The 11,700-nt window shown below is 46.9% G+C and overlaps 1 protein-coding gene across 1 annotated transcript in view; it reads right to left on the bottom strand.

The window, feature by feature from the left end:
• Nucleotides 1-5,691: 5,691 nt before the first annotated feature.
• LOC134374852 (uncharacterized) overlaps nt 5,692-11,700 on the bottom strand; it is a 50,326-nt gene continuing 44,317 nt past the window's right edge. The window contains exon 5 of the transcript XR_010023365.1: nt 5,692-5,786. The gene's annotated coding sequence lies outside the window, so the exon portion shown is untranslated. The remainder of the gene's footprint in view (nt 5,787-11,700) is intronic.

Below are 11,700 nucleotides of genomic sequence, written 5' to 3'. Positions count from 1 at the left end.
CGCTCTGCGCCAGCCGCGGCCGTGGCCCCCTCTCCTTTCCGCTCTCCACCATGCGACCCCAGCCCAAGCTGTCCTGGTGATTAACTGCTCGATTTCCACTCAGCCTTCTCCTTTCTCTCTTTTTTTAAATTCCTTCTTCCATTCGCTCCTTTCCTCCCCATTTGCATCTGTTACCAGGCACAGGTCCAATTGCCTGCACCTTTTCAAAAACAAACCACTCAAAAATCAAACGTCAGTGGGGGGAGGTCAGCTCTTATCCAGGAATCCCGGCGACCTGAGGAGAGATGTCAGGCTCACCCATCGCTCTGGTAAACCTGACGGAGAATGGCCAGACTGAAGCCATCTCCAAGACTTAGATTTACTGTGGGGTTTTTAAAGAGGGGGCTGAGGGAGTGGAACATTGAAAATGAAAAGCAGAAGGGAGGGGGACATGCAAGGGGCCAGCTGCAAATTCTCCCCAAGGCTCCTTCTGGTGTCTGCCCTGTCCTTGCTGCTATCTCAGGCCCTGCTGGAGGGTGGGATCAGCAGTTTTACTGTGTTCCTTGTTTCCCAGGGTCTGCAAGTCTGTAGCTTCAGGCTGGCTGGAAAACAGCTTTACATTCATGTAAATGATGTCATCTTGCCCCATAACCAAGGTTCAAAATATCAAATAACCATAGGAAAAGAGGGAACTCAGAGAAATGAGTGCCAAGAAAAAAACTGTGTGCTTTTAAAATCTTTTAGAGTCCAGGCAGTTTTAGGTCCCAACATTGCTTCAGTCCTGCTCACTCAACAAGTCAACATTCCCTTCGTTTCTATGGAACAGGACAGACAACTCATCTCACTGCTCTTTGAGCTGGAACAAGGTGATGAAAGGGTTAATTTGGAGTGGAACTATTTGACATGATGGAGGACACAGCTTTTGGCACCTGGCTGCAGTGGTAGAGGTTAGGTCCCCCCAGAGCCACTTACAGACACGGGTTGCAGAACCACGTACACACTGTGTGATGGTTTCTGTTTGTTCTTACGGGTTCTGTGCTCCTGATTCGAGAGCGTGCTCTGAAGGCATGGGGCTTGTCTTCCTCATTACTGTGCCTCTGACAGAGCAGCACAGAACAGAGATTCCACCCACATCTGTTGAATGAATGATGTAGTTTCTAAAGAGAGAGAAAATATGAGGGTACTTCAAAAAGTTTGTGGAAAAACAGAATCTTTCCAGGAACTTTTTGAAGACCCCTCAAAACCTGGGCAAAGGCTCGCCCTGTCCCTGGAACTGACAGAGAGGATGGCTCCACTTCGGTCCTTTGGGGGCCCTCCCTGATGTCCCCATAACCCCATACATCAGAGCCAGTGATGGGCTGTGGAGCCCAAGGAGCTTTCTTACTAGTGATCGATCCAGAGTGAGGTCCAGTGACACCCAGGAGAGCAGGGTAAGCCTCAGGAAGAGCTCTCCCACGCCCTGGTACAGCTCCTTCTGCTCAGGTTGCATCTCCACACTCCTCCTTCCCTGGGGCCTTAAGGCCCTACGGAGCCAAAGCTCCCCTCCACCTGGCCCCAGCCCTGCACACTAGCTGCAGCCCGGCCTGTCCCCATGAACTTTGCCGCTGCCCCACTGACCGGTGTGGACCGCAGTCTCTGCGTGTGACCTGGCTGCGAACTGAAGACTTGCTTTGTTCCTGCCTTTCCTCTTCAGACAACAATATACACGACACCTGCTCTTCCCCTGCCCTGTGAACACTCTTGCCTGGCCCAGGCCACCCAGACTCACGACCAGGGCTTTGCTTCCTCTGGGTCCTCCTGGTCAGTTTATCTGTCTGGATGGGAGATGAGTCTCCCACTCAGTCCCAAAGGAGGGATGTCCTGGACAGAGCTGGGAGTCCTGACCTGTGAGAGTTAGAGGAGCTTCTCCCAGGTCACTGAATTTCTCCCATCGCAGGATCTTGCAGTGCCAGGGGCAGGGGCATCCCCAAGTTCCTCAGGACATGCACCTGTGACACTCTGTCATGTGTGACAAGGCACTCCACAAACACCGTGTTTCACTTGAAAGCCTTTCCTCTCAAGGTCATTGGGAAGTCACAGAGAGAATGCTTTGTCATCCATGTACTGCTGTCCCCCACCATTCACAAGGATCTCTGGCTGTCTGTCTCACAGCATCTCAGGGGGGCTTTTGTCTGCCCTCTGTCTCCCTCGCTGTTACTGTGTGGAGTCTTCCCACGGCACCAGAGCCTGGCGCTACTCCCGGGAAGAGGCGACACAAAGCCGGCAAGTGCCTCGGCAGCTGTGAGCTTCCACGCCCTCCCCACGTCCTGCGCCTTCTCCTCATGCAGACCTACTCTGAGGTTCCATCTGTCATCACCTCCTTTGGGGAGGAAGAACGTCCCTCACATTTCTTACCCTGTCAGACTGCTGGTGACATGTTCCCTCGGATTTTGTTTCTCTCCTTTCACTTCCCTTTATTTCTGAAAGACATTGTCCCTGGATAAAGAATTCTGGGTCAACGTTATTTTTTCTTTGAGCACTCTAAAGATGGTTTTCCTTTATATTCTGGGATTCTGAGTTTCTGATTCAAAGACAGCTGTCATATGAAACATTTTTTTTTTCTTGAATTTAATGTGGCTTTTTCTCTGGATATTTCCAAATTCTTTCTTTTCTCTTGATGTTTGGTAATTTTACTATAATATTACTAAGTTTTCTTTTTAAAAATGTATCCTGGTTGTGGTTTCCTGAGCTCCTTAGGTCTGTGCTGTGGACTGGTTGAATTGTGTCCATATATTAGAAGCTTAATTCCCGCTGTAACTGTTGAGGGTGGGAAATCCCATTATGGTAACTAAAAGGTGGGTTTTGAAGAGGTGATTAGATTGTAGGACCGTGCAGTAGTGAATGGATTTATAATGCTGGTCAGGGGCGTGGTTCTGAGGGCTTTAAAAGAAGAGCACATGGGCCGGCCACGTGGTGCACATGGGAGAACACAGCGCTTGGGAGTGCAGCTGCGCTCCTGCCGCGGGTTCAGATCCTATATAGGAATGGCCGGTGCGCTCACTGGCTGAGCGCGGTGCCGGCAACACCAAGCCAAGGGTTGCGATCCCCTTACTGCTCACAAAAAGACACACACAAAAAAATAATAAAAAATAAAAAAAGAAGAGCACATGAGAGGTTAGTCTCCACTGCCATTTTCTGCTACGTGAGACACCTGCATTGCTGTAAAGCCACCACCAGGAAGACCCTCACCATGTGTTCCCCGGAATGTGGACTTCCCAGCTTCTGAAACTGTAAGCAATAAATTTCACTTTCTTACAGGTAACCCAGTTCCATGTATTTTGTTATAAGTAACAGAAATGGACCAATGCGGTCTGCAAGTTAAGATTCCTCAATTTAAGAAAAAAAAAATTGGCCATTATTTAAAAAATATTTTATGCCCTATTTTCCCTCTGCCCTCCTATGGGTCTCTAATTATATATATGTTAGATTATTTTTTCTCTCAGATCACTTAGACCTTCTTCTGTTTAAAAATAATTTTTCTCTCTGTTCTTTATATTGGATAATTTTGACTCATCTGTCCCCTTTTGGCCATCTCCAACCTGCTTTTATGTAGAGTGACTTTATTTTAGATATGACAATGTTTATTTCAAGGGTTTCCTTCTTTATAGTATCTACCTCTCTGCTGGGATCCTCCATGTGTTCACTCATTGGGACTATTTCTTTTTGTAGTTGTTGATGGGCAACTTTAACCAAGCTGCTTCGGCACCCTTGTCTGCTAATCCTGACATCTAAGTGACGCTGGGTTTGGCTTCTGCTGCGAACTTTTTCTTGCCTGTACACCCCACACTCCTGTGTCTTCAGATGTCTAGTGATTTTGGATGGTCCGGGCACTGCGTGTGACAAGTGGGAAGCTCTGTGTTCTGTTTCTGCCATTTGAAGAAAGTGCTTGTTGTTATTGTCATATGGGCAGTCAAATTACTAATTTATTTGACCATGTGGAGTCTGGGTTTCTTGCTGTACTTGAAGAGACCTAGTTTAATTTTGCCCTTACTCTTAGGGATAACCTCCTAGTCCGGGGCTAAGTCATGGCATTTTGGGGGTTTCTGTGTAAAGCTCAATGTGCTCACCCAACTCTAACATGGAGGACTCTCCTGTGGTGGGCACATCCTGAAATAGCTCTTCCATTTTCCCAGCTTTCCAGCTGTTGCTTTTTACTGGGCTCCCCGGAGTATGACTTCAACAAGTACATTCAGGAGCCATCCAAGGACTGAGGTGAGTTAATGTACACGTCTCGAGAACCCTCTGTGTCTCTCTGCTTCTGGGCTCCATCCCCCAACTCCAGCCCTTCTGTCAGCCTGCAAGGCCATCCTAGGACACCTCAAGCCAAGAGAGGCCATGGAATCGCATACAAGTTGGTACACAATAGTTTGGAAGTATATTTGCATTAAACAAATTTTTTATTCATTTATAAAATAAATCACTTTATTTTTAAAAGTTATCTATGAAAATTCCTTGATGTCTTCCATAGTTCCATGTTCTGTGTGCTTAAGTCTATGGTTTCTCCCTGGATGCTATGCCCACATGAAATATATTTTGCAGAACATACAGAAATACCCCCAAACTTCTGGATGATTAATGATCTACATTTTTGCTTTTACTTCTGAACTTTTATTATTTGGTAGATAAAGTTTCTATTGTAGTTAATAATTGAGTTATTAATTTTTGCCAGTTACAAGTCTAAGCACATTACATTCATTAACTTACTGAACCTTTGCAGTGCTCCTGTGAGGAAGGAGATACGACTATCCCATTTTAAAGGTGAAGAGAGTGAAGCTACTTCAAGAAACTATTGAAAGACGCGAGCCTCTCATGGCCGCACGTGTAGTATATGCCAGCCCTGTCCTCCATGCAGGGCACACAGTGGTGGGTAACACATGCCAGGAGCCTATTTCACATAGTTCTTATTCTAGAGGAGAGTAGCAGAATGCCAACAAGTAATCAAGAAAATATTGTTTTATAGTGATTAGTGATATGTAGAAAGTTAAAATAGGCTCATATAAAGCAGCTGTGTATCTTTAATTTACATCTAGTCTCCTAGGACATCTCTCTGAAGAGGTGACATTTTAGACAAGGTATAAATATGAAGACAAGTCCAGCTACATGAAGGTAAGAGGCAAGAATATATTCCAAGCAAAAACAAGAAACTAGCATCTGCGAAAGACCTCACCTCAGATTAGTTACCGTGTCTAGGCCCAGGGAAACTGTAGGAGATGTTTCAGGAAGACAAGAGGATCAGTACTGGATTGTTAACCAAGGGTGAGCTGACTAGATGAGTTCTATGTGAAACGGGAAGCACACCCACCTGGCTAACAATTACCGATCACCTGTCACCCATCAGGCGCTGTGGGCAGCAGAAGCAGTGACGACTAAAACAAGCAAAGGCCCTCCTTTCATGGGCCTTACATTCCTGTGCAGAGAGAGACAAATTCACAAAAATACACGAATGCATTAGAGCAAATGAGTAAACACTCTGGATACAAAGTTATCAAGGTTTGGGCAATATGGTGGGAGACATTATTTCACACAGAGTGATAAGAAAGCCCTTGCCGAGGTGACATTGGAAAGAGACCAGAAGGAAGTGAATTAAAGTGGCTCTGGCATCTGGAGGAAGAGTGTCCCTGACAGAGGAGACACGTGCAGATGTCCTGAGGCAGGATAAAGCTCCAGGTGAGCACAGGATTCAAGGACGCTGCAGAGGCTGGAGACGTCAGGGACCACAGCAGGTCTTCCCAGCTACAGGAGCTGCAGGTGATCTTCACTTGCTAATTCTAATAGGGTGAAGGTTGGGAGTGAGAAGAGACAAGGTTAGAGGTGTCATTAGGGGAAAATGACGTAGGGCCTTGAGGTGTTCTCTCTGAATGATACTGGATGTTTCCAGCTGATGTGACATGACTGGGCTCACTTTTGGTTTTATAGAGTCACTCTGTGTGATGTGTTGAGAAAAGACAGTTGGGCATTAACAGTGGAAAAGAGGATGTTGGTTAAGAGCCATTTATAATGATCCTGGTTAGAGCTGACGACTCAGACCAGTTTGGGAGTGGTAAGAACAGACTAGGTCCAGACGTGTTTCTGAGAGAAGAGTTTGTGGTATTTGCTGATAGGGTGGCTACAGGTCATGAGAGAAAGCAAAGCATCAAGGATTACTCCAGTGATTTGGTCTGATGCACCTGAAAGACTGCACAGTGATTCAGGGAAGGCTGAAGGTGGAGGTGGCTTGGCAGGACTGGGAATCTGGTTTTGGACATTTGAGATGCCTGCCAGACATCCAGGTGGGCATGCAAATTAGGCAATTGGCTACACAGGTCTGGAGTTCAGGGAACCATGTCTAAATTATTTTTCCAAGACAGACTTTGGCTGCTGTGTTTACCAACATGTTGTAGGGTAGAAATAACGACTGCCTGTTAGAAATTAGCATTTTACTCCAATTATAGCAGCTCATACTGACATGCTCAGGATTGTGGAACCCGCTGTCCCTCCAGCCAAAGATGAAGGCTGGATAGCACAGAGGCTGCTTTGGAGTCAAATACATCATTCTTATCCCCAAACCCAAAACAATCCTGCTTGGCCACTGTTATGCCTTAAGCTGATTCACTGGCCAGAGGTAGTGAAGATTTAAGTGGGATGCAGCAGTCATGAGATTTCTTCTTTCCTATAGAGAACTGGGTATCTTCATGGCCTGCAAACACTTCCAGGAGGCTGATCCTAGAACTCTGGTCTCTAAGCCTTGCTCTGCTTCTCAGTCCCAAAGCAGCCATCAAGGGCCCTTCACACTCTGCAGGTGGGCACCATTGGTCCTGCTGTGGCAGGCGTGTGACTCTCTTGGGTCCATGGGGACAACGTGCCTAGAAATCCTCAGGCAACAGCCCAACCCTGGCCAGGGGCAGGGACCCCAGAGAACTTGCAGGTGGCCCCTAGGCCTGCTCCCTTTGTCCTGGGTGTGGTGGAAGAGTGAGACTCTGCTGGCCGGCATGTGGGAGCCTGATGGGAGCAGTTGGATGTGTTCTCAGAAGCTCTCAGGTGCAGTGTCATCTTTGGATTATTTTGATTGCAGGTCAAACATGAAGGACGGGGAGACCTTGTTGGCCCAGGAGCGACTGGACATCATTGTCAAGTGTGAGCAGGTACAGGTCAGGCTGATTCCTAGAGTCATGTGAGTCCTGGCCTCTTCTGCTGTGCCTGTGGTCAGAGGGTCTTGGGCTCCCTCAGGGTACAGGGGAAGGACAGGCCACCCACAATCCTGTGCCCCCAATCTGTCACCACAGCCCCCTCACTCTGGGACCCCTCTGGGTTGCAGGACCACCGAGCCAGGGCACAAGGGAAAACTTGGGTTAAAGAGTTATCCATGGGGGCCAGTCCCATGGCTCGCTCGGGAGTGCAGCGACGCTCCCACCGCGGGTTCGGGTTCGGATCCTATATAGGAATGGCCGGTGCACTCATTGGCTGAGTGCCGGTCACGAAAAAGACAAAAAAAATAAAAATAAAAATAAAAAAGAGTTATCCATCTGTTATGGAAAGAACTTGGCAAGGAAAACTTCAGACACTCGGAAGGTTGGAGAGCCAGAAAGTTTATTATGTTAGCGGGACCCAGGTGAACTCACATTCCTAAATCCTGGAACCCTGAACGCAGGGAGAGTTATGGTTTTACACTTTTCTTGAACAGGCAGGCAAGCTTTTCATTGGCCCTGCCTGTCTCCAGGCAGGGTCACACAAACTGGGGGTCTAATCAAGCAGATGTACAGAAGTCGGAAGTGTGGTTAGGGGAACTTTGTAAATTTAGCAGGCAGCTTCTCCAAAACAGGCAGGCTGCAGGGTTACAGAGGCTGAAGATGCAAACAATGGATTACCCACTAAATCAACTCTCAGGGGCTTTCTGCACATAAGCACATTCCAGCTGCAAGGTTACATAAACAAAGGGCCTTAGTTAAAATCACTTTTTAGACACCAACATTGCCCCCTTTTATGCACTCTCTAAATTTTCGAGGGAGCATAACCTTCAGAATTTTCATCCCTTATTGGCATGTAAGCATATTCTGAGGGCAACAGGACCATCTGTAGTTTGACTGATTACAAGAGGTCTGAAACAAACTTAACAATGCAATTTAAGACACATGGGGCAAACAAGAGAACTAGGAATATTATTATTATTGGTCCAGTAAATGGCATAAGCCAGGATAACCATTTCCAGATGCCTGTCCAAGAAAACCAAGACCTTTTAAATTTTCTCTTTTCTTGGTTATATGTTCTTTTAGTTGCTGAACCATGTTTTTTTTGTTTTGTTTTGTTTTTACTATTTTTGAGTTGTTGGCATAGAAGCAGCACTCTTCTTTGAGAAATAAGCAGACTCCCCCCTTTTCTGCAATAAGTCAGTCTAGTCCTTGCCTGTTTTTGGAGGACCACTTTTGTCAGGGAGTTTACCTGGTCTTGTAATGCTGCCAGCGAGGTGGCTACGTGTTTTATGTCATAGGAGAAATTTTTGGACAGTTTATTATAGGAAGTTGTGGAGTGGGCTATCCCTCCAACTCCTGCACCTACTCTGGAGAAGGGGCTCCAGGCATACCAACAAGAAAAAGAAAAGGTTAGTTTAAAAGACACATTTCCACCATGAAATGCCTAAGAAACACCCTGTTAACAGAAGGTGAAGGAGTGCCAAGCCAAATTTTTCTATACTATTCCAGTCCTTTGGGGTGACTGCTGTTAGAAATACAGTAAGTGCCAAAGCAAGCAGTATAATGAAAACTAATGGCAAGGGGTGACAAATACTTATCATGTCCCGCAATGGCAAAATCCTCAGGCTTTGGCTGTGCATGGGTCAGCCAGCCTCCGGAGTGACTGAGGCAGGGCTCATCGATCCTCAGGCTTCAGCCGTGTGTGGACTGGTCAGCTTCTGGTGTGACTAGTGCAGGGCAGTGACGATTAGTGGTGAATGTTTCTGGAACTGAACACTGAGCGGGTTGGAGGGATCAGCCTTCACAGACCATGAGGTGGTGTCCTCTGAGGAGGCTGCCTGCTTTACCCATGTGTGATGGATTCAGGGAGTTAGTTCTACAACTTTAACTGCAGTGGGGGTAGTTAGTACAATTACATATGGCCCCACCCAGGTTGGCTATAATGGAGTATTTTTCCAGTCCTTTATCCACACTGAGTTTCCAGGCTGAAACTGATGGGCCCAACTTCCTAAAGGCATATGTGTTCATTCTAAAACTGTTTTAGTTATCTGTTAGAAGGTTTTGTCCATTGACTGCAAATATTGTGACATTTCTATCTTTCCCAGCTGGTGGGAGTTCTCCTGCAATTTAGCTATAAGTGGGGGTGGCCTTTCATACATAATCTTAAAAGGGGAATATTTTCTCGATCCTGTCATATATCACACATGTAACAAGGCTAAGGGAAGCATATCTCTCCAGGGGAGCCCTGTACTCTGACAGAGCTTAGCCAATGTGGTTTTTAGGGTCCAGTTCATGTGCTCCACTTTCCCTGAATTTTGTGGCCTGTATGCTGTATGAAGTTTCCATTTTATCCCCAGCATTCTGGCCAGTGCTTGGACAATTTCTACAACAAAAGCCGGTTCACTGTTAGTCCCTATGGTTAAAGTTTGCCCGGTCTTTCCTAGTCTGAGTCCAGCCCTGCAAAGCCAATGAGGTTCTGGACCTCTTGTCTCTCCAGTTCAGGTTTGTATTTTCTTCTTCCACAGTGTGTCTTGTCTTGTGTTGTGGTTTGGGATTTTCCCCCCATTTTGGGGCACTTGTTTTTCCAATGGCCCAAATGTTTGCAGAGTGCACAATGATTAGGCAGACAGTGTGCCCGTCCTCTTTGACAGGGGCCCTTCTTTTTTTTTTTTTTTTTTTTTTTTGGTGCAGTGCTCTGATCTTGGTTGAGTGCTACTGCCAGAGTGTTGCTTTTTGTTTCACACATTTATCTGCCTCCTTTTGGGACTCTTGGTCTCAGTTGATGAATACCTTGTTGGCCACCTCTAGGAGCTGCGTGCCAAAGCCTTCCAGATTCTGAAGTTTTCAGTGGATGTTGGTACAGGACTCGGCCACAAAGACTGCACTGACCACATGTTGATTCTCGGCCGTTTGGGGATCAAATGGTGTGTAGATTCAGAAGGCCTCACATAACCTCTCATAGAACTCTGTGGGCGGCCTGTCCGGCTTTTGGGTTATGGTGGTTGTTTTGGACATAAAGGTAGGTTTCCCAGCCCCCACTCTTAGCCCTTGAAGCAGTGCTTCCTGGTATTGGCGGAGTTGGTCTCTCCCCTCCTCTTCATTGAAGTCCCAATTTGAGGTGGCATTTGGTGCCGCGTCTCTTGCCCAAGCCTTGGGATCTATCACAGCTCCATGTGCTTGTTGCTGCAACCATTGCCCGGCCCCAGTTAGAATGCATCACCTTCTGTACTAATGAGAATGAAGCGTAGCTGGTGGCTGTCTTCCCAGGTGGGCTGGTGAGTGAGGAAGATCAATTCCAGTAGGTCGATGAATGCCTGAGCCTTCTCTGAATATGCAGGGGTGTGGTGCTTCCAGTTTAAAAGATCTGTGGTTGTGAAGGGTTGGTAGTAAAAGAGGGGGTGACCTGGCTGCACAGTGACCTCTGGGTTGATTTGCTGGGGGCCATGAGCTCCCCACAGAGGCATCTGAAGGGCCATGACCTGTTGGGCTGAGCAGAGTTGCCTCCCACTAGTTCAGTACTTTCTGGACTTTCCAGTGGTGATGCCGGTGGGGCCAATGGGACTGAAGCTAGGGGGCTATCTGGCAGGTGAAGCCCCAAGATTTGAGCCCCTGCAGGGTCAGCATATGGTAGTGGCAGGAGCTCTTCCTCTGGGGGTCCTTGATATATAGCCCTCTTTGTTTTTCTCGTTTGTCCTCTGACATTTGCATTGTTCGTGCAACAAGGACCTTACTTTTTCCCTTATGAACACAGAACCGGACCCAGGGTGGCAAAGTTACGGATATAGTTAACCAGGAATCAAGGTACGGGAATTGGTTGAGATGGCATGGCTCTCCAGGAGTGATGTCCTAAACTGCCCAGAACTTTGGGAGGCTTGGCGTCCCCTCTGAGGGCCATCCCACACCAAAACTGGGCCATCCTACTTCACACAGGGTTTGGAGCTTTTCAGGGGTTATTTTGACTCCATATTCCTGAGTATCCCTTCGAAAAGTTTTTTAACATACATTCAAGGACAGTAGGCTTACAATTGCTTGCTTCCATGTTTAACTTTAGCCTCTCTTACTTATTTTAAATGTTTGTGTCAACTTAGCAAATGACAAAGTTTTCAGGCAAAAAGAAGCAGTAGCTTAAAAGAGGTGTACTAGTACGTTATTTGGATCCCTCTCCTGATGGTAAAGTGTACACTGAGTTTTAAATATTAAACACTACTAACCATTAAGCCATTAAAGATTAGGCACTATCGGACATTAGAGGGTATTCAAATATCAATAATCAGACAGGTACAAAAGCTTTGTTTATGTATGTTTCTCTTCCTGGATCCCTCTCTGGAGCGGAGGTACAAGACAAACAAGGGAAGGGATCCCTCCTTCTCCCGGAGGAGGAGGAAGACCACACAGGTGTCTGCCTAGTCACGCCCCTCGTGGAGACTGTTGGGCTCGTCTTGGCTAAAGGTGTACCCGTATAAACCCTGGGCCTGGTTCAGTCTGTCTTCAGACTGGAATCACTGTTGTGCCGTAT

Source organism: Cynocephalus volans, chromosome 4 (assembly GCF_027409185.1).
Source record: "Cynocephalus volans isolate mCynVol1 chromosome 4, mCynVol1.pri, whole genome shotgun sequence".
NCBI lineage: Eukaryota > Metazoa > Chordata > Mammalia > Dermoptera > Cynocephalidae > Cynocephalus > Cynocephalus volans.
Note: the sequence above shows the minus strand (reverse complement) of the source record. Positions and strands in the feature narration are given on the sequence as shown.